Below are 19969 nucleotides of genomic sequence, written 5' to 3' on the forward strand. Positions count from 1 at the left end.
CTTTGAGTTCGTATGACAGTTCTTCAGAGCTCCAATTACTATTCCATCTGTCTACTCTTGATCATCATAAAAGTGAAGGAAGGGGTCATGACAGTGCTATCAAGCGGCACTTGCTCAGCAATAACCTGCTCGCTGACTCTTTGTTTGGGTTCTGCCAGTGCCACTCAGCTCCTTACCTCATTATAGCCTTGTTTCAAACATGAACAGATGAGCTGAACTTAAGAGGTGAGGTGAGAGTGATTGCCCATGACATTAAAGGAGCATTTGACCGAATGAGGCATCAAGGAGCCCTGGCAAAACTGGGGTCAGGGGAAAACTGTCCGCTGGTTGGATTCATACCTAGTACAAAGGAAGATGTTTGTGGTTGTTGGAGGTCAATCATCTCAGTCCTGGGACATTGCTGCAGGAGTTCCTCAGGTTAGTGTCCTAGGCCCATACATCTTCAGCTCCTGCATCAATGACTTCCCCTCCATGATAAGGTCAGAAATGGGGATTTTGATTGAAAGATTGAATCCACCCATCTCCCCTTGACATTCAATGACATTACCATCGCTGAATCCCCCTCAACATCCTAGGAGTTTTAATTAACCAGAAACTGAACTGGACCAGCCCTAAGAATGCTGTAGCTACAAGAGCAGGTCATGGGCTGGGAATTCTGTGGTGAATAACTCACCTCCTGACTCCCCAAGGCCTATTCACCATCTACAAGGCACAAGAGGAGAGAGCGAGAGGAGGACTCTGGGACAGGCAGTCAGCAGCACCTAGAGGAGCCAGGAGTTGAAAAGAAGCGCGAAAGGAGTCAGGAGTTGAAGAGGAGCTGGGAGAGCAGGGGTGACTGAGGGAGTTCGGTGAGGAGGGAACAAGGTGATCCTTTGAGTACCGTGAGTACGGCCGGGTAAGCATTTACTACTTTTATTGCTTATAGTTTTTAAGGTCTTATTTTGTGGTTCATCTTTTGTAGGGGCTATATTCTGTAACAACGAGGAGCAGGGAAAAAGGGCCCGAGAGTAATTGATATTAAGTATCTTCCAAAAGGTTTAGTTTAATTTAAAGGGGTAAGTCATGGCAGGCGAGCTCAAAGCCGTGGTGTGCTCCTCCTGCTCTATGTGGGAAGCCGGGCACATTTCCAGTGTTCGGGGCCAGCATGTGTGCGGGAAGTGTCTTCAGCTGCAGCTCCTGGGAGCCCCGGTTTTGGAGCTGGAGCGGCGGCTGGGGACACAGTGGAGCATCCGCGAGGCAGAGAGTATCAAAATAGCACGTATAGCGAGGTGGTCACACCACAGGCTAAAAGTCCACAGGCAGGAAGGGAATGGGTGACCACCAGGCAAAGCAAGAGGACTAGGCAGGCAGTGCAGGAATCTCCTGTGGCTATTCCCCTGCAAAACAGATATACCGCTTTGGATACTGTTGGGGGGGAATGGCCTCTCAGGAGAAAGCAGCAACAGCCAAATTCATTGCACTGCGGTTGGCTCTGCTGCACAGGGGAGGAGTCAAAAGTGTGGGAGTTGCAATAGTTATAGGGGATTCAATTGTAAGGGGAATAGATAGGCGTTTCTGTGGCCGGAAACGAGACTCCAGGATGGTATGTTGCCTCCCTGGTGCTAGGGTCAAGGATGTCTCAGAGCGGCTAGAGGACATTCTGAAGGGGGAGGGTGAACAGCCAGTGGTCGTGATACACATTGGTACAAACGACATAGGTAAAAAAAGGGATGAGGTCCTAAAAGCAGAATATAGGGAGTTAGGAAGTAAGTTGAAAAGTAGGACCTCAAAGCTAGTGATCTCAGGATTACTACCAGTGCCACGTGCCAGTCAGAGTAAAAATAGCAGGATATATCGGATGAATATGTGGCTGAAGAGATGGTGTGAAGGGGAGGATTTCAGATTCCTGGGGCACTGGGACAGTTCTGGGGGAGGTGGGACCCGTACAAACTGGACGGGTTACACCTGGGCAGGACCGGGACTGATGTCCTAGGGGGAACATTTGCTAGAGTGGTTGGGGAGGGCTTAAACTAAAATGGCAGGGGGATGGGAACCGATGCAAGGAGTCAGAGGAAGGGGAATCAAAGACAAGAACAAAAGACATAAAGCGGAATAAGAAAAGTGATAGTCAGAGAAATCAAGGGCAAGAATCAAACAGGGCCTCAGTGAAAAATAGTGGGAACAGGACAAGTAATGTTAAAAAGACAAGCCTTAAGGCTTTGTGCCTTAACACGAGGAGCATTCGCAATAAAGTGGGTGAATTAACCACGCATATAGATGTAAACAGGTATGATGTAGTCGGGATTACGGAGACATGGCTGCAGGGTGACCAGGGATGGGAACTGAACATCCAGGGGTATTCAGTATTTAGGAAGGACAGACAAAAAGGAAAAGGCAGTGGAGTTGCATTGCTGGTGAAAGAGGAAATTAATGCAATAGTGAAGAAAGATATTAGCTCCGATGATGTGGAATCTGTATGGGTAGAGCTGCGAAACACTAAGGGGCAAAAAATGTTAGTGGGGGTTGTATATAGACCCCCAAACTGTAGTGGTGATGTTGGGAATGGCATTAAACAGGAAATTAGAGTCGCATGTAATAAAGGAACATCTGTAATTATGGGTGACTTAAATATGCATATAGATTGGCCAAATCAAATTAGTAACAATATCGTAGAGGAAGAATTCCTGGAGTGTATATGGGATGGTTTCCTGGACCGATACATTGAGGAACCAACGAGAGAACAGGCCATCCTCGACTGGGTATTGTGTAATGAGAAAGGAATAATTGGCAATCTAGTTGTGCGAGGCCCCTTGGGTTGAATGACCATAATATGATAGAATTCTTCATCAAGATGGAGAGTGACGTAGTTGATTCTGAGACTTGGGTCCTGAATCTTAATAAAGGAAACTACGATGGTATGAGGCACGAGTTGGCTATGATGGATTGGGAAACGTTACTTAAAGGGATGATGGTGGATAGGCAATGGCAAACATTCAAAGAGCGCATGGGTGAACTGCAACAATTATTTATTCCTGTCTGGCGCAAAAGTAAAACAGGAAAGGTGGCCAAACCATGGCTTACAAGGGAAATTAGAGATAGTATTAGATGCAAGGAAGAGGCATACAAGTTGTCCAGAAAAACAACAGATCTGAGGATTGGGAGCAGTTTAGAATTCAGCAAAAGAGGACCAAGGGATTGATTAAGAAGGGGAAAATAGAGTATGAGAGTAAGCTTGCAGGGAACAGAAAAACTGACTGTAAAAGTTTCTATAGGTATGTGAAGAGAAAAAGATTGGTGAAGACAAATGTAGGTCCCTTACAGTCAGAAACAGGGGAATTTATAATGGGAAACAAAGAAATGGTTGACCAGCTAAATACATACTTTGGTTCTGTCTTCACAAAGGAGGACATTAATAACATACCAGAAATGTTGGAGAACACAGGGTTTAGTGAGAGGGAGGAACTGAAAGAAATCAATGTTAGTAGGGAAATGGTGTTGGGGAAATTGATAGGACTGAAGGCCGATAAATCCCCGGGGCCTGATAATCTACATCCAAGAGTACTAAAGGAAGTGGCCCTAGAAATAGTGGATGCATTGGTGGTCATATTCCAAGATTCTATAGTCTCTGGAACAGTTCCTACAGATTGGAGGGTAGCTAATGTAACCCCACTATCTAAAAATGGAGGCAAAGAGAAAACAGGAAATTACAGGCCAGTCAGCCTGACGTCGGTAGTGGAGAAAATTCTACAGTCCATTATATAAGATTTAATAGCTGAGCACGTGGAAAACAGTGGCAGAATTGGACAGAGTCAGCATGGATTTATGAAAGGGAAATCATGCTTGACAAATTTTTCAAGGATGTAACTAGTAGAGATGATGAGGGGGAGCCAGTGGATGTGGTTTATTTGGACTTTCAGAAAGCTTTCGACACAGTCCCACATAAGAGATTGGCGTGTAAAATTGAAGTGCATGGGATTGGGGGTAGTGTATTGAGATGGATAGAAAACTGGTTGGCAGACAGGAAACAAAGAGTAGGAATAAACGGGTCTTTTTCCGAATAGCAGGCAATGACTAGTGGGGTACCGCAGGGATCGGTGCTGGGACCCCAGTTATTCTCAATATATATCAATGATTTAGATGAGGGAATTAAATGTAATATCTCCAAATTTGTAGATGACACAAAGCTGGGTGGGAGGGTGAGCTGTGAGGAGGATGCAGAGATGCTTCAGTGTGATTTGAACAAGCTGAGTGAGTGGGCAAATGCATGGCCGACGCAGTATAATGTGGATAAATGTGAGGTTATCCACTTTGGTAGCAAAAACAGGAAGGCAGATTATTATCTGAACGGCTATAAATTGAGAGAGGAGAACGTGCAACGAGACCTTGGTGTCCTTGTACACCAGTCGCTGAAGGTAAGCATGCAGGTGCAGCAGGTGGTAAGGAAGGCAAATGGTATGTTGGCCTTCATAGCCAGAGGATTCGAGTACAGGAACACGGATGTCTTGCTGCAATTGTACAGGGCCTTGGTGAGACCACACCTGGAATATTGTGTACAGTTTTGGTCTCCTTATCTGAAGAAGGATATACTTGCTATAGAGGGAGTGCAGCGAAGGTTTACCTGACTGATTCCTGGGATGGCAGGACTGACAAACGAGGAGAGATTGAGTCGATTAGGATTATGTTCGCTGGAGTTCAGAAGAATGAGGGGGGATCTCAGAGAAACCTATAAAATTCTAACAAGACTAGACAGGGTAGATGCAGGAAGGATGTTCCCGATGGTGGGGAGTCCAGAACTAAGGGTCACAGTCTGAGGATACGGGGTAGACCATTTAGGACTGAGATGAGGAGAAATTTCTTCACCCAGAGAGTGGTGAGCCTGTGGAATTCGTTACCACAGAAAGTAGTTGAGACCAAAACATTGTATGCTTTCAAGAAGGAATTAGATATAGCTCTTGGGTCGAAAGGGATCAAAGGGTATGGGGAGAAAGCGGGAGCAGGCTATTGAGTTGGATGATCAGCTATGATCATAATGAATGGCAGAGCAGGCTCGAAGGGCTGAATGGCCTACTCCTGCTCCTAGTTTCTATGTTTCTAAGTCAGGAGTATGATAAAATACTCCTCAGTTGCCTGGATGAGTGCATTTCCAATAACACTCAAGACGTTTGACGCCATCCAGGACGAAGCAGCCTGCTTGTTTGGCACCCCATCCACCACCTTAAACATTCAATCCCTTCACCAGAGTGGCAGCAGTGTATACCATGTACAACTCATCAAGGCTCCTTCAACAGCACCTTCCAAATCTGTGACTTCTAGCAACACAAAGGACAAGGGCAGCAGACGCATGGGAACACCACCATCTGCAAGTTCCCCTCCAAGCTACACACAATGCTGACTCGGAAGTATATCGCTGTTCCTTCACAATCACTGGGTCAAATTCCTAGAACTCCCTTCCTAACAACACTGTGAATGTACCTACCCCAAATGGCCTGCAGTGGTTCAAGAAGGCAGCTCACCACCATCTTCTCAAGGGCAGTTAGGAATGAGCAATAAATGTTGGCCGAGCCTGCAATGCCCACTGAAATAATAAATTATTAAAAAGAGAGTGATTGGGTGCATTAAATGTACTATTTAAGCATATTAAAAGATTATGTGTATATACAGAGCTACAGGAATGTAATAATAGATGCTGCTGTATAACATTCCTGTATCACATTTAGCTAGCGAAATAAATCCAGTTATTCTGACCAGTTCAGCTAAATAGCATAATATCCAAGGACATCACAAGCTGGATTTTATGGTCACATGGGTCTTAAAACATTAAGTTAATCTTTTTAACTTTGTTAATTTGCAAGTGAACTCTGACCAGCTGTTCTGGCACCTGAGGAATGATTCCTCCTCCTTTAAGCACCTTGGCCTAAGAGGGCATTGGTGATCTTGGGCTTCCATTGGAGTGGTCCATGATTATGCTTGGCAAAGTACTGCAGTGGTTTACCATTGCCTTCTGCAGTATGGCATACCAAGAAAATCTCTCACTCACCATCAGGCATATTGGAAGGATTTACAGGCTAATAATCAACCTGTTTTGCCAAATCATGAACACATCTTCCATAGCCAACTAGTCCTGAATTGAACCAGGAGCTTCTGGCCTAGAAGTAGGGATGCTACAAGTACACTACAAGACCTCCAGAGGGAATGATTAAGCAAGCTATATATTATTCAGATCCTCTATTCACGAGGTGAGAAAAGGACAACCCAGTATCACCACCATCAACACCCCTTCGACCTTTGGTTTATGACATCTTTTGCAATCTCTCCTTTGCCTCCACCTATCACTGGCCTTCTATCCAGCTTCATCTGTCGCACCCCCCTTAAACAGTATATATTTCACCACATTTCTACTTCTCTTTAGTTCTGAAGAAGAGTCATCCGGACTCGAAACGTTAAAGCTGTCTTTCTCTCTATGGATGCTATGAGAACTGCTGAGATTTTCCAGCAATTTTGTTTTTGTTTCAGGTTTCCAGCATCCACAGTATTTTGCTTTTATCTTAGTGTTTAATTGACTGCCACTTCTCTTCCAGGAATGCCTACCTTGAAGAAGTACTGCTCTTCTCTCCAACAGGATTTCTGCTTGTCTTTTTTGCGCTGTTCACCTTCATTGCTTTCCATTTCCCTCCAAGTGTTTGACAAGGTGTTTACTAAAACTTGCTTTTATGGCCATACTTCCTTCCTGAGTGACAGTCTCCGTCTCCGACTTACCCCACGTGGATTCCAACTGAAGTTCCATCCCTCTTGTTTCGAATCCACCCAGGATTACAGTTATCTTCGGGACATACAACGGTCCTCGGACTGCTGTTCTCACCGCATCCTGGGATCCACACTCAGTGCCATGCATCGCTATATGAACACACTCGACCTCTCCCTCCAGCAGCATCAACTCACCCTATCTCAAAGCTGTCCTTGACCCAGTTTCATGTTATTCTTCGTCTCATCTGACGCCTTAACAAGAAATTTTGTTTCTTTCTTTCAAGCGCTAAGGAATGCAGGCTCCAACAACTCATTGATACCAATGCCCATCCAGGACCCTCCACCCCTTCCCATCCCTCTGACCCCATCCCGTCTTCTAATCCCAGCCCCGGCCGTGTATTCACCATAGCCCCTGACCTTCCTCTCTCTGATGCTGAACGTTCAGTACTCAGCAAAGGACTCAGTTTCATACCCTTACGCCCTCACATCAATGAATTCCGGGCTCGGCACAATGCTGAACTCTTCTTCCACCGCCTTCGTCTCCTGCTCACTTCTTTGGGCAGGAGTCCTCTTCCCATTCAATGGATCCTTTCACCCGCCTCCAGTATTCTCCCTCCACCTGGACCCCTCCCTCTGGCCTCTTACCTGCTCTTGAGCTTTTCATTGAAAACTGTCAGCATGACATCAACCGTCTCAATTTCTCTGCTCCTCTCACCCACTTTAACCTGTCTCCTTCTGAATTTGCCGCACACCGTTCTCTCAGGTCCAACCCTGACTTTGTTATCAAACCTGCTAACAAGGGTGGTGCTGTTTTTGTCTGGCGTACTGACCTCTACCTCGCAGAGGCTGAGCGCCAACTTGCAGACACTTCCTCCTACCTCCCCCTGGACCATGACCCCATCACCGAACATCAAGCCATTGTTTCCAGGACTGTCACTGACCTCATCTCCTCTGCAGATCTTCCCTCCACAGCTTCCAACCTCATAGTCTCCCAACCTCAGACAACTCGCTTCTACCTCCTACCCAAAATCCACAAACAGTACTGTCCTAGTAGACCGATCGTGTCAGCCTGTTCCTGCCCCAAAGAACTAATTTCTTCCTATCTTGACTCCGTTCTCTCTCCCCTTGTCCTTTCTCTTCCCACCTACATCCACGATTCCTCTGATGCCCTACATCATATCAGCAATTTCCAGTTCCCTGGCCTCAACCGCCTCCTCTTCGCCATGGACGTCCAATCCCTCTACACCTCTGTTCCCCACCAGAATGGTTGAAGGGCTCTCTGCTTCTTCCTTGAACAGAGGCCTGAACAATCCCCATCCACCGCCACTCTCCTCCATCTGGCTAAACTTGTTCTCTCATTGAACAATTTTGCCTTAAACTCATCTCACTTCCTCCAAAAAAAGGTGTGGGGTACCTGCATGGGCCCCAGTTATGCCTGTCTCTTTATGGGGTAGGTGGAACATTCCTTGCTCCAGACCTACTCAGGCCCCCTCCCACAACTCTTTCTCCGGAACATTGACGACTGTTTCAGTGTGGCTTCATGCTCTCACCTGGACCTGGGAAAATTTATTAATTTTGCTTCCAATTTCCACCCCTTCATCACTTTCATATGGTCCATCACTAACACTTCCCTGCCCTTCCTTGACCTCTCTGTCTCAATTTCTGGTGATAGACTGGCCTCCAATATTCATTACAAGCCCACCGACTCCCACAGCCTCGGCTACAACTCCTCACACCCTGCTTCCATTCTCTCAGTTCCTTCGTCTCCGTTGCATCTGTTCCAATGATACCACTTTCCAAAACAGCGCTTCCGACATGTCTTCCTTCTTCCTTAACCAAGGTTTCCCACCCACGGTGGTTGACAGGGCCCTAAACCACGTCCGACCCATCTCCCACGCCTCTGCCCTCGCACCTTCCTCTCCGTTCTAGAACCATGATAGGGCGCCCCTTGTCCTCACTTTCCACTCCATCAGTCTCCGCATTCAAAGGGTCATCCTCCGCCATTTCCACCAACTCCAGCATGATGCCACCACCAAACACATCTTTCCTTCACCTCCCCCCGTCGGCATTCCGGGACACCCTGGTCCATTCCTCCATCACCCCCTACACCTCAACCCCCTCCCACGGCACCTTCCCATGCAATTGCATAAGGTACAACACCTGCCTCTTTACTTTCCCCCTCCTCACTGTCCAAGGGTCCAAACACTCCTTTCAAGTGAAGCAGCACTTCACTTGCACTTCCCTCAATTTGTTCTACTGCATTCGCTGCTCCCAATGCGGTCTCCTTTACATTGGAGAGACCAAACGCAGACTGGGTGACAGCTTTGCAGAACACCTTCGGTCTGTCCACAAGCATGACTCAGACCTTCCTGTTGCTTGCCATTTCAACACACCACCCTGCTCTTATGCCCACATGTCCGTCCTTGGCCTACTGCAATGTTCCAGTGAAGCTCAACGCAAACTGGAGGAACAGCACCTCATCTTCCCATTAGGCACTTTACAGCTTTCCAGATTTAACATTGAGTTCAACAACTTCAGATCATGAACTCTCTCCTCCATCCTCACCCCTTTTTGATCCCCATTTTTCAAATATTTATTTTTAAATTTTTACATATACATTTTCCCCGTCCATTTCTATTATTATTTTTAAAATTTATTTCCATTCATTGTTCTATCCTCACCTTTTTGATCTTTTGATATTGATCTTTTCTCCCACACCATCCCCGCCCCCCCCACCCCCACTATTTCCATTCATTGTTCTATCCTCACCTTTTTGATCTTTTGATATTGATCTTTTCTCCCACACCATCCACCCCCACCCCCCCACCCCGCCCCCCCCCCCACCCCCACTACTCTTTCTGTCACCATTAGCACCTCCTTTAGCCAGTATCACCACCATCAACACCCCTTCGACCTTCTGTTTATGACATCTTTTGCAATCTCTCCTTTGCCTCCACCTATCACTGGCCTTCTATTCAGCTTCATCTGTTCCATCCCCCCTTAAACAGTATATATTTCACCACATTTCTACTTAGAACCTGTCGCGGAAAACGGAGTGAACACTCAGACCCAGGAGGTTTGTCTCGGAAGCCTTTATTAAATCGTGATATCACGGAAAGCCCAGCAGCGTACAATGGAGCTAGCTGACACTCTGAGGAAGCATCAGAGCACACACGTATTTATCGTAAAAGTTGTACATATCAAAGAGCTTGAAGGTGATAAGACTGTCTAACCTTCAATAATTAATTACATTGAGAATCATTGTCTTTGGCATGCAACACACAATTAGTCTATTCTAATTTATGACTATACAGGATATTGGGGGAAGCCCATCTGGTAATAAAAAAGTGAGACAGAGAATAGATAACCATGCTTGACCTTATCTTTAGTGCTAGGGGGTGTACACTCTAGAGAACAGATGACCATTGCTTGATCCTGTCTCTTTGTGTTGGGGGCAGACATCCTAGCCTTGTCTCAAGGATTCTAGGAAGCTTGTTTATGATACTCCTTTTCTCCTTTCCTGCTCAGTTAGCTGGCAGCTGCAGGTGTACCTGCTAGAACAAAAGAGGGAACTGTGCTGTAGTATTCCACTACGGTTTTAACTGTTTAACCCTTAGTTGTCCTGTAGATGTATTTTATTCTTCCACAGAACCATAGAACACTACAGCACAGAAAACAGGCCATTCGGCCCTTCTAGTCTGTGCTGAAATATTATTCCGCTAATCCCATTGACCTGCACCTAGTCCATAACCCTCCAGACCTCTCCCATCCATGTATCTATCTAATTTATTCTTAAAACTTAATAGTGAGCCCGCATTTACCACGTCAGATGGTAGCTCGTTCCACACTCTCACCAACCTCTGAGTGAAGAAGTTCCCCCTAATGTTCCCCCTAAACCTTTCCCCTTTCATCCTAAAGCCATGTCCTCTCATGTTTATTTCTCCTAATCTAAGTGGAAAGAGCCTACTCGCATTTACTCTGTCTATACCCCTTACAATTTTGTAAACTTCTATCAAATCTCCCCTCATTCTTCTACGCTCCAAGGAATAAAGTCCTAACCTGTTTAATCTTTCCCTGTAACTCAACTCCTTAAGACCCGGCAACATCCTAATAAATCTTCTCTGCACTCTCTCAATCTTACTGATATCCTTCCTGTAGTTAGGCGACCAGAACTGCACACAATACTCCAAAGTTGGCCTCACCAATGTCTTATACAACCTCACCATAACATCACAACTCCTATACTCAATACTTTGATTTATGAAGGCCAGTATACCAAAAGCTTTCTTTACAACCTTGTCTACCTGCGTCGCCACTTTCAGGGAATTATGTATCTGAACTCCCAGATTCCTTTGTTCCTCCGCACTCCTTGGTGCCCTACCATTTACTGTGTATGTCGTACCTTGGTTTGACCTTCCAAAATGTAATACCTCACACTTTTCCGCATTAAATTCCATCTGCCATTTTCTGGCCCATTTTTCCAGTTGGTCCAGATCTCTCTGCAAGCTTTGAAAGCCTTCCTTGCTGTCCACAATGCCTCCAATCTTAGTGTCATCAGCAAACTTGCTGATCCAATTCACCACATTATCATCCAAATCATTGATATAGACAACAAACAACAATGATCCCAGTACAGATCCCTGAGGCACACCACTAGCCACAGACCTCCAGTCTGAGAAGCAATCATCCACTACCACTCTCTGTCTTCTCCCACACAGCCAATTTCGAATCCAGTTTACAACCTCTCCATGAATACCAAGTGTCTGAACCTTTTGAACTAACCTCCCATGTGGGACCTTGTCAAAGGCCTTACTAAAGTCCATGTAGACAACATCCACAGCCTTTCCTTCATCTACTTTCTTGGTAACCTCCTCGAAAAACTCTACAAGGTTCGTTAAACACGACCTATCACACACAAAGCCATGCTGACTTTCCTTAATCAGCCCTTGGCTGTCCAAATAATTATATATCCGATCTCTCAGAACACTTTCCAATAATTTACCTACTACTGACGTCAGGCTCACTGGCCTGTAATTACCTGGTTTACTTTTGGAGCCTTTTTTAAACAATGGAACAACATGAGTTACCCTCCAATCCTCCGGCACCTCACCTGTGGCTAAGGACATTTTAAATATTTCTGCCAGGGCCCCGCAGTTTCTACACTGGTCTCCATCAAAGTCTGAGGAAATATCATGTCAGGCCCGGGGGATTTATCTACCTTTATTCGCTGTAAGGCAGCAAGCACCTCCTCCTCTTTAATCTCTATATGTTCCTTGAAACTACTGCTTGTTTCCCTTCCTTCCTTATACACTATGCCAGTTTCCTGAGTAAATACTGATGCAAAAAAACTGTTTAAGATCTCCCCCATCTCGTGAGGCTCCACACATAGACGATCACACTGATCTTGAAGGGGACCAATTTTGTCCTTTACTATCCTTTTACTCTTAATATACTTGTAGAAACCCTTCACATTATCTGCCAAAGCAACCTCATGTCTTCTTTTTGCCTTCCTGATTTCCTTTTTTAGTATTTTCTTACATTTTCTATACTCTACAAACACCTCATTTGCTTCTTGTTGCCTATACCTGCTATACACCTCTCTCTTCTTCTTAACCAGATCGCCAATATCCCTTGAAAACCAAGGTTCCCTATGCCTGTTAACTTTGCCTTTAATCCTGACAGCAACATGCAAACTCTGCACTCTCAAAATTTCGCCTTTGAATGCCTTCCACTTACTGAACACATCCTTGCCAGAAAACAACTTATGCCAATCCACTCTTCCTAGATCCTTTCTCATTTCCACAAAATTGGCCTTTCTCAGATTTAGAATCTCAACTTGAGGACCAGACCTATCCTTATTCATAATTAGCTTAAAACTAATGACATTGTGGTCACTGGACCCAAAATGTTCGCCTACACATACTTCTGTCACCTGACCTGTCTGGTTCCCTAATAGGAGATCAAGTATTGCATCCTCTCTTGTTGGTACCTCTATATATTGATTTAGAAAACTTTCCTGAATACATTTGACAAACTCCAAGCCATCCAGCCCTTTTACAGTATGGGAGTCCCAGTCAATATATGGAAAGTTACAATCTCCTACTATCACAACTTTCTGTTTCTTACATCGGTCTGCTATCTCTCTACAGATTTGCTCCTCCAATTCTCTCTGACTATTGGGCGGTCTATAATACAACCCTATTAGTGCGGTCACACCTTTCCCATTCCTCAGCTCCACTCATATGGCCTCTGTAGACGAGCCCTCCGGGCTGTCCTGCTTATGCACAGCTGTGACATTTTCCCTGACTAGTAATGCCACTCCTCCCCCTTTCATCCCTCCCCCTCTATCATGTCTGAAACAACGGAACCCTGGAACATTGAACTGCCAGTCCTGCCCCACCTGCAACCAAGTCTCACTAATAGCAATAATGTCGTAATCCCACGTGCCAATCCACGCCCTAAGCTCATCTGCCTTTCCGACAATACTCCTTGCATTGAAATAGATGCACCTGAGAACATTTCTATCATGTACGGACCCTTGATTTCTGTCTATACATGCATTCCTCGCTTGACCTTTATCCTCCTCCACCTCACTATCTGCTCTAACACTCTGGTTCCCCTCCCCCTGCAAATCTAGTTTAAACGCCCCGGAGCAGCACTAGCAAACCTACCCGCAAGGATGTTAGTCCCCCTCCAGTTCAGGTGCAAACCATCCCGTCGGAACAGGTCCCACCTTCCCTGGAACCGAGCCCAATTGTCAAGAAACATGAAGCCCTCTCTCTTGCACCATCTCCTTAGCCACGTATTTAGCTGCATTATCCTCCTATTTCTAGCCTCACTAGCACGTGGCACGTGTAGCACTCCTGAGATCGTAACCCTGGAGGTCCTGTCCTTCAACTTTGCACCTAACTCCCTAAACTCTCTTTGCAGGACCTCCTCCTCCTCCTTCCTATCCGCGTCATTGGTCCCTACATGGACCACGACATCTGGCTGCTCACCCTCCCTCCTGAGAATACTGAGAACTCGATCCGAAATATCGCGGACCCTGGCACCAGGGAGGCAACAGACCATCCGGGATTCTCGATCTCTCCCACAGAACCTCCTATCTGTCCCCCTAACTATCGAATCCCCTATCACTACTGCTCTCCTCTTTTCCCTCCCTCCTTTCTGAGCTGAGGGTCCAGCCTCGGTGCCAGAGACGTGACCACTACAACTTGTCCCTGGTAGGTCGTCCCCACCAACAGTATCCAAAACGGTATACCTATTGTTGATGGGAATGGCCACAGGGGTGCTCTGCTCTTTCTGTCTATCCCCTTCCCTCTCCTGACATTCACCCAGCTTCCTGCCTCCTGACTTTTAGGTGTGACTGTCTCCCTGAAACTCCTGTCTATTACTGCCTCTGCCTCCCGTATGATCCGAAGTTCATCCAGCTCCAGCTCCAGTTCCCTAACTCGGCTTCTCAGGAGCTGCAGCTGGATGCACCTTTTGCAGGTGTAGTCATCAGGGACAATTGTGCTGTCCATGACTTCCCTAACTTCTCTTTAGTTCTGAAGAAGAGTCATCTGGACTCAAAATGTTAACGCTGTCTTTCTCTCCACAGGTGCTGTCAGACCTGCTGAGTTTTTCCAGCAATTTTTGTTTTTGTTTCAGACTTCCAGCATCTGCAGTATTTTGCTTTTATCCTTGTGCCCCCTTTACCTCCTTGGGTAGATGTAAACGATCCCATGGCACTTCTCCAAGAAAAGCAGTGGAGCTAACTCCCATGTCCTTACCAATATTTATCCCTCAAGCAACATCACGAAAACAGATACCTGGTTATTATCACATTGCTGTTTGTGGGAGTTTGCTGTGCACAAAATTGGCTGCCATGTTTCCTACATTACAACAGTAATAAACTTCAAAAGTACAAATGGCTGTAAAAAGCTTTGAGACGTCCAGTTGTGGTGAAAAAGCACTATATAAATGCAACTCCTTTTCTTTTTCCGTTCAATTCAGACATTTCAACTGAATGACTCTACCCAATCTTCTCCCTTGTCCCCAGCACTATATCTTCCTTGGTATTCTTATCGGTCTAGTCATTTCTTCCATCTCTCAGGTCTTTTTTAAATTCTTTCCTCCTTTTGCACCCTCACTGCGCTCTCCCCATTCTGTTCTAAGTGGTTCCCTATTGGCCATCTGCTCATCTCTCTCGCACTGGACATTGGATGGTGCCATTGTGACGTTACCGATGACGCAGGTCGATCCCGGCGTTAATCAGTCTTGCTGAAGATGGCACAAAGATTGGGAGCAAGCGGGCTGAAAGCTAGCAGAATTTTGGCGGCAGCCAGCCAGGCACACGGGCAGCAAGCAGGTAAAAAAAAAATACAGCACCAAGCAATCAATAATCACCACACTAAAACTGAAATGATCAAATGAATGGGTGCAAGGAGGGAAGCTGACACTGACCATCGCAGAACACGCGGAAGCCACGCGCTCCGTTGGTATTTGAAAAGTAACCGTTAGCGGCAGCGGCACGTGCTGCAGTCGCCGTGCCAAGATTTAAATAATCTCGGCGGCTGGCCGAGAGGCAGAGATATACTGACAGGATGGGGTAACTCTCGGGGGTGACACCTGAGGTCAGGAAAATGACCTCCAAACTCATTTATAAGCTTTGGAGCTGAATCTGAGTGACCCGAATGAAAATGATCCACCCCACCATATGATTAACATTTGCAAGATCTTGACATTGGCTGCCAGAAAGAAAGATCAGATACACGGTGGAATAATCTGTGTATGTGTAATGCACAGGCACACAGAACGTGAACACAAATGCAATTGGGGGGAAGAGATGGCTAGACTGTACCTGACGTGGTACAATTTTCCTTTTTGTTTCTTTCTTAAAACTTGAATTATTGAGATATACGATAGGTTACATCTTCCTTGCATTATAATACATGTGGTGATAACTGACCCCTATCCTTCACCTGATATTGCCTCTGAGTCAGAAGACCATGGGTTCTTTTCCACCGCATAGACTTAAACACAAAATCTATGTTGACAAGAGGGTGCTGCACTGTTGGAGTGCAGTCTTTCAGAGAAAACATCAAACCAAGGCTTTGTCTGTCATTAGGTGAACGTACAAGATCCCATGGCTTTATTCAGAGAAAAGCATGGGAGCTCTCCCAGTGTTCTGACCAATATTAATGCTTCAAGTAACATCACTAAAACAGATATCTGGTCGTTATCACATTGTTGTTTGTGGGAGTTTGCTGTGAGTAAATTGGTTGCTGCGTTTCCTACAATAAAAAAGTGACTACACTTCAAAAGTACTTCAATGACTGTAAGGCACTTTGGACGTACTGAGTTTGTGAAGGGCACTATATAAGTGAAAGTTCTTTATTTTGCTCAGTGGCTAACAAAACAGCTAATTTTTCCAGCACTCCTGTGGTCTAGGTAATGAAAGACTTGCATTCTTGTACAGTATCTCAAAGCACTTGACATAAAGTGAATTTAGTCCCCTCCCAAAGGTACAAGCCCTTCAAATTTAGAGTTTTAATTTTAAATAATGACCAGATGTTTATAATGTGTAAACAAGGCACGAATAGCAGGCAATATGAAAGCATTAGTTATAAATCAACGTCTATAAAGATATCAAAATTCTGTCCCCCTCCATTAACTCTTGGATTTACAAATGGTTATCTCAAATAACGGTCCTTTCCAGAAGATAAAACCATTTGGATTTTGGAAAATGCTACTTCGTCATTAAGAGAATTTATGCTGATTCTGCTTTTGTCTTTTGCCACTATAAAGAAACCATGTATTACAACGTGATTTGAAGTATTATCTGGTACCATGAATCCTACCCACTGAGCTGCTTGTATGATTGCTTTCTCTTCTGTTATTCTGCTTCACCAAGGAAACAAAGTGACATTTTTATCCTATTTGTAAAAGCAGTTTGGAATATCAAAAATATTGCCTTTTTTCAGCATCACTGCACACAAGTAAAATAAAACATGCATGCCAATAACAGTAACCATTCCCTTTTCTCTGATTGGCATCTCAAACACCTCATTTGGTGACGTGGCTAACTTTGTAATGGAACACTGCTATTTGATCTTGAATTAAATAAAATAACAGAATATTAGCATTTTGGTTTTTGACATGGAGTGCACTGTTACAGAGTGGAATTGCTGCAAATTTGGTGAGAAGAGAGTTCAGGGAGGAGGAGAGGGAGGTGCTGTTCTCTTTTTCTTTCCCTATCTTTCTCAGCATGCAGGAGACCAGGAGTTGAAAAGCTCCATGAGAGGGCTGAGTTTTAAAAACATCCAAGAGTGACATCACAGGAGGAACACAAGTTCATCGGTTGGTGAGAAACTACAGCTAGGGAGGGTTTTCAAGTAGCTGAAAATTAGAAAAACACATTCTTCTGAAAAGAAGGAGCTACTTAGATTTTAGTAAGAAACACAAGCAATAGGGAAGTACAATTAAGTCAAGCCCGGGTAAAATAAAGTAGTATAAGTAAACTAAAGTAGAATAAGGTTAACATAAGGGAAGTAAATTGAAGCAATGGCAGGACAGCTTGGTTGTATGGAATGCATGTCCTGTAATATGTGGGAAGTCATGGACGCTACCAGTGTCCTAGACGACCGCGTGTGCAGGAAGTGCCACCAGCTGCTGAACTCTGAGTGGCGGCTGGAGTCACTGTGGTGCATCCGCGAGGCTGAGAGCTACGTGGATAGCCACGTTTGGAGAGGTGGTCACACATTTTGGATACTGGTGAGGGCATTGGTTCCTTGGAGGAATGTAGTCAGAGCCAGGTTTCTGGCACCACAGACGGCTCTGCTATACAGGAGGGGGGGGGGAGGAAGAAGAGGGGAAGAGTAGTAGTGATAGGGGATTCATTAGTTAGAGGAACAGAGAGGTGTTTCTGTGGCCTTGGACGTGACTCCAAGATTTTATGTTGCCTCCCTGGTGGCAGAATCAAAGATATCACGGAGTGGCTGCAGGATATTCTTTTGTGGGAGGGTGATCAGCCAGAGGTCGTAATCCATGTTAGCATCAATGACTTAAATAAGAAAGGGGATGAGGTCCTGAAAGCAAATTTCAGGGAGCTAGGAAGGAGATTGAAAAGCAGTACCTCTAAAGCAGTAATCTCAGGATTACTCCCAGTTCCACATGCAAGTAATTACAGAAATAGGAGAACAGAGTGATTGAACACATGGCTGGAAAGCTGGTGTAGGAGGGAGGGCATCAGGTTTATGAGGCATTGGAATAGTTTCTGGGGAAGGTGGAACCTGTACAAGCTGGACGATCTACTGCTGAACAGGACTGGGACAAATATCCTCGCAGGGAGATTTGCAAGTGCTGTTGTGGGGGTTTATACTAGATTGGCAGGGGGCTGGGAACTTGAGGGCAAATTCAGAGCAGGGAACGGGAGATGGAGAATTAGTGAATGACTCTGAAAGCACAGGTTAAAATGTGTTTGGCAGTGTTTAAAGGTGCATATGTAAACGCAAGGAGCATAGCAAGTAAAGCCGAAGAGCTGAGGGCACAGATATATATGTGACAGTATGATATCATCACTATAACGGAAACTTTGCTTAAAGAAGGGTAAAAGTGGCAGCTCAAAATCCCTGGACATAGAGTTCTCAGGCAGGATGGAGAAGGGGATAAAAAAGGTGGGTGTGTAGAATTTTTGATTAAAGAAACAATTACAGTTGTGAGAAGGGATGATATGCTAAATTAAGCACCAAATGAGGCCATGTGGGTTGAGCTCAGAAATAAAAAAGGGGCAGCCACATTGCTAGGAGTGTACTATTGCTCCCCGAATATTGGAAGGGAGATAGAAGACCAAATATGTAGGCAAATTTAGAGTTCAGAAACAATAGGGCTGTAATAGCTGGAGACTTAACTACCCTAATATCAATTGGGGTACAAAAAGTGTGAAGGGCATAGAGGGCACAAAATTCTTGAACTGCATTCAAGAGAACTTTTTCAGCCAACATGTAACAAGCCCAATGAGAGGGGGTGCAATTCTACGTTTAGTCTTAGAAAATGAAGCTGGGCAAGTGGATGAAGTAACAGTTGGGGGGAACCATTTTGGAGACTAGTGACCATAATAGAGTTGGATTTAGCATAATTATGGAAAAGAACAAAGATAGAACAGGAGTAAAAGTTTCCAAATTGGGGGAAGGACAAATTTTACAAAGCTAAGAGGTGAACTGGCGAAAGTGGACTGGATACAGCTACGAGAAGGGAAAACTGTCAAATCAGTGGGAGGTATTCAAAAGCGAGATTCTACGGGCACAGTGTAGACAGTGTACTCACAAAGAAAAAGGGTGGTACTGCCTATTCTAGAGCCCCCTGGTTATCCAGAAGCAGACAAGAGTAAGATAAAGCAGAAAAAGAAAGCTTATGACGGTCACAAAAAGCTTAATACTGTAGAAAGCATAGAGAAGTATAGAAAGTACAGGGGTGAAGTAAAAAAGGAAATTCGGGGCAGAAATTTCCCCCCGTCAGGGGGTTTGTGCAGGGGCGGGTGCAAACCTGATCGGGGCTGTGTCGCCATTTTATGTGGGCAGGCCAATTAAGGCCTGCCCAGTGTGATGCATGCCTGGAAGTGCTGAGCGCTCCATATACGGGGTGGGGGGATTTCCTGAGTCGGGCATGCGCGTGAAAGAGCGCAGGAATCTCCCTGAAGCACAGAGGTGCCTCAGAGAGATTAGTTTAAGGTTTAAAAATTTAAATGAAGAAAACAAAATATTTTATGACGTGTCACATGAGCTGGGACATGTCAATGAATTTTTCAAATAGTTTTATTTAATTAATAAACCCTTCATGAAACCTCATCCCGCCCGTGGATGAGGTTTCATGAAAAATGTGAAGGCCGCCTGGGCTCTTCACCTGCCCGCCAACCTTAATGCTGGATGGACAGCATCCTTAACAACTTCAATTACTTTCTTAATGGCCTTAATAGGCCTTTGACAGTTTGGCGGCACGCCTGCCGAACTGACAATCTAAATGATGCACGGTGACATCAGGGCGCACACCTGAAAATTCTTCCCGAGGAAAGCAAAGAGAGGATACGAAAAATATTGGCAGGTAAAATCAAAGAAAACCCAAAGTTGTTTTACCAGTATGTTAAGAGCAAGAGGATAACTAAGGAAAGGGTAGGGCCTATCAGAGATGTACATGGTAACTTGTGTTGATGCTGGAAATGCGGGCAGGGTACTCAATGAGTACCTTGCCTCTGTCTTCACTAAGGAGA

The sequence above is a fragment of the Cetorhinus maximus genome, chromosome 9 (genome assembly GCF_964194155.1).
Source record: "Cetorhinus maximus chromosome 9, sCetMax3.hap1.1, whole genome shotgun sequence".
Taxonomy (NCBI): Eukaryota; Metazoa; Chordata; class Chondrichthyes; order Lamniformes; family Cetorhinidae; genus Cetorhinus; species Cetorhinus maximus.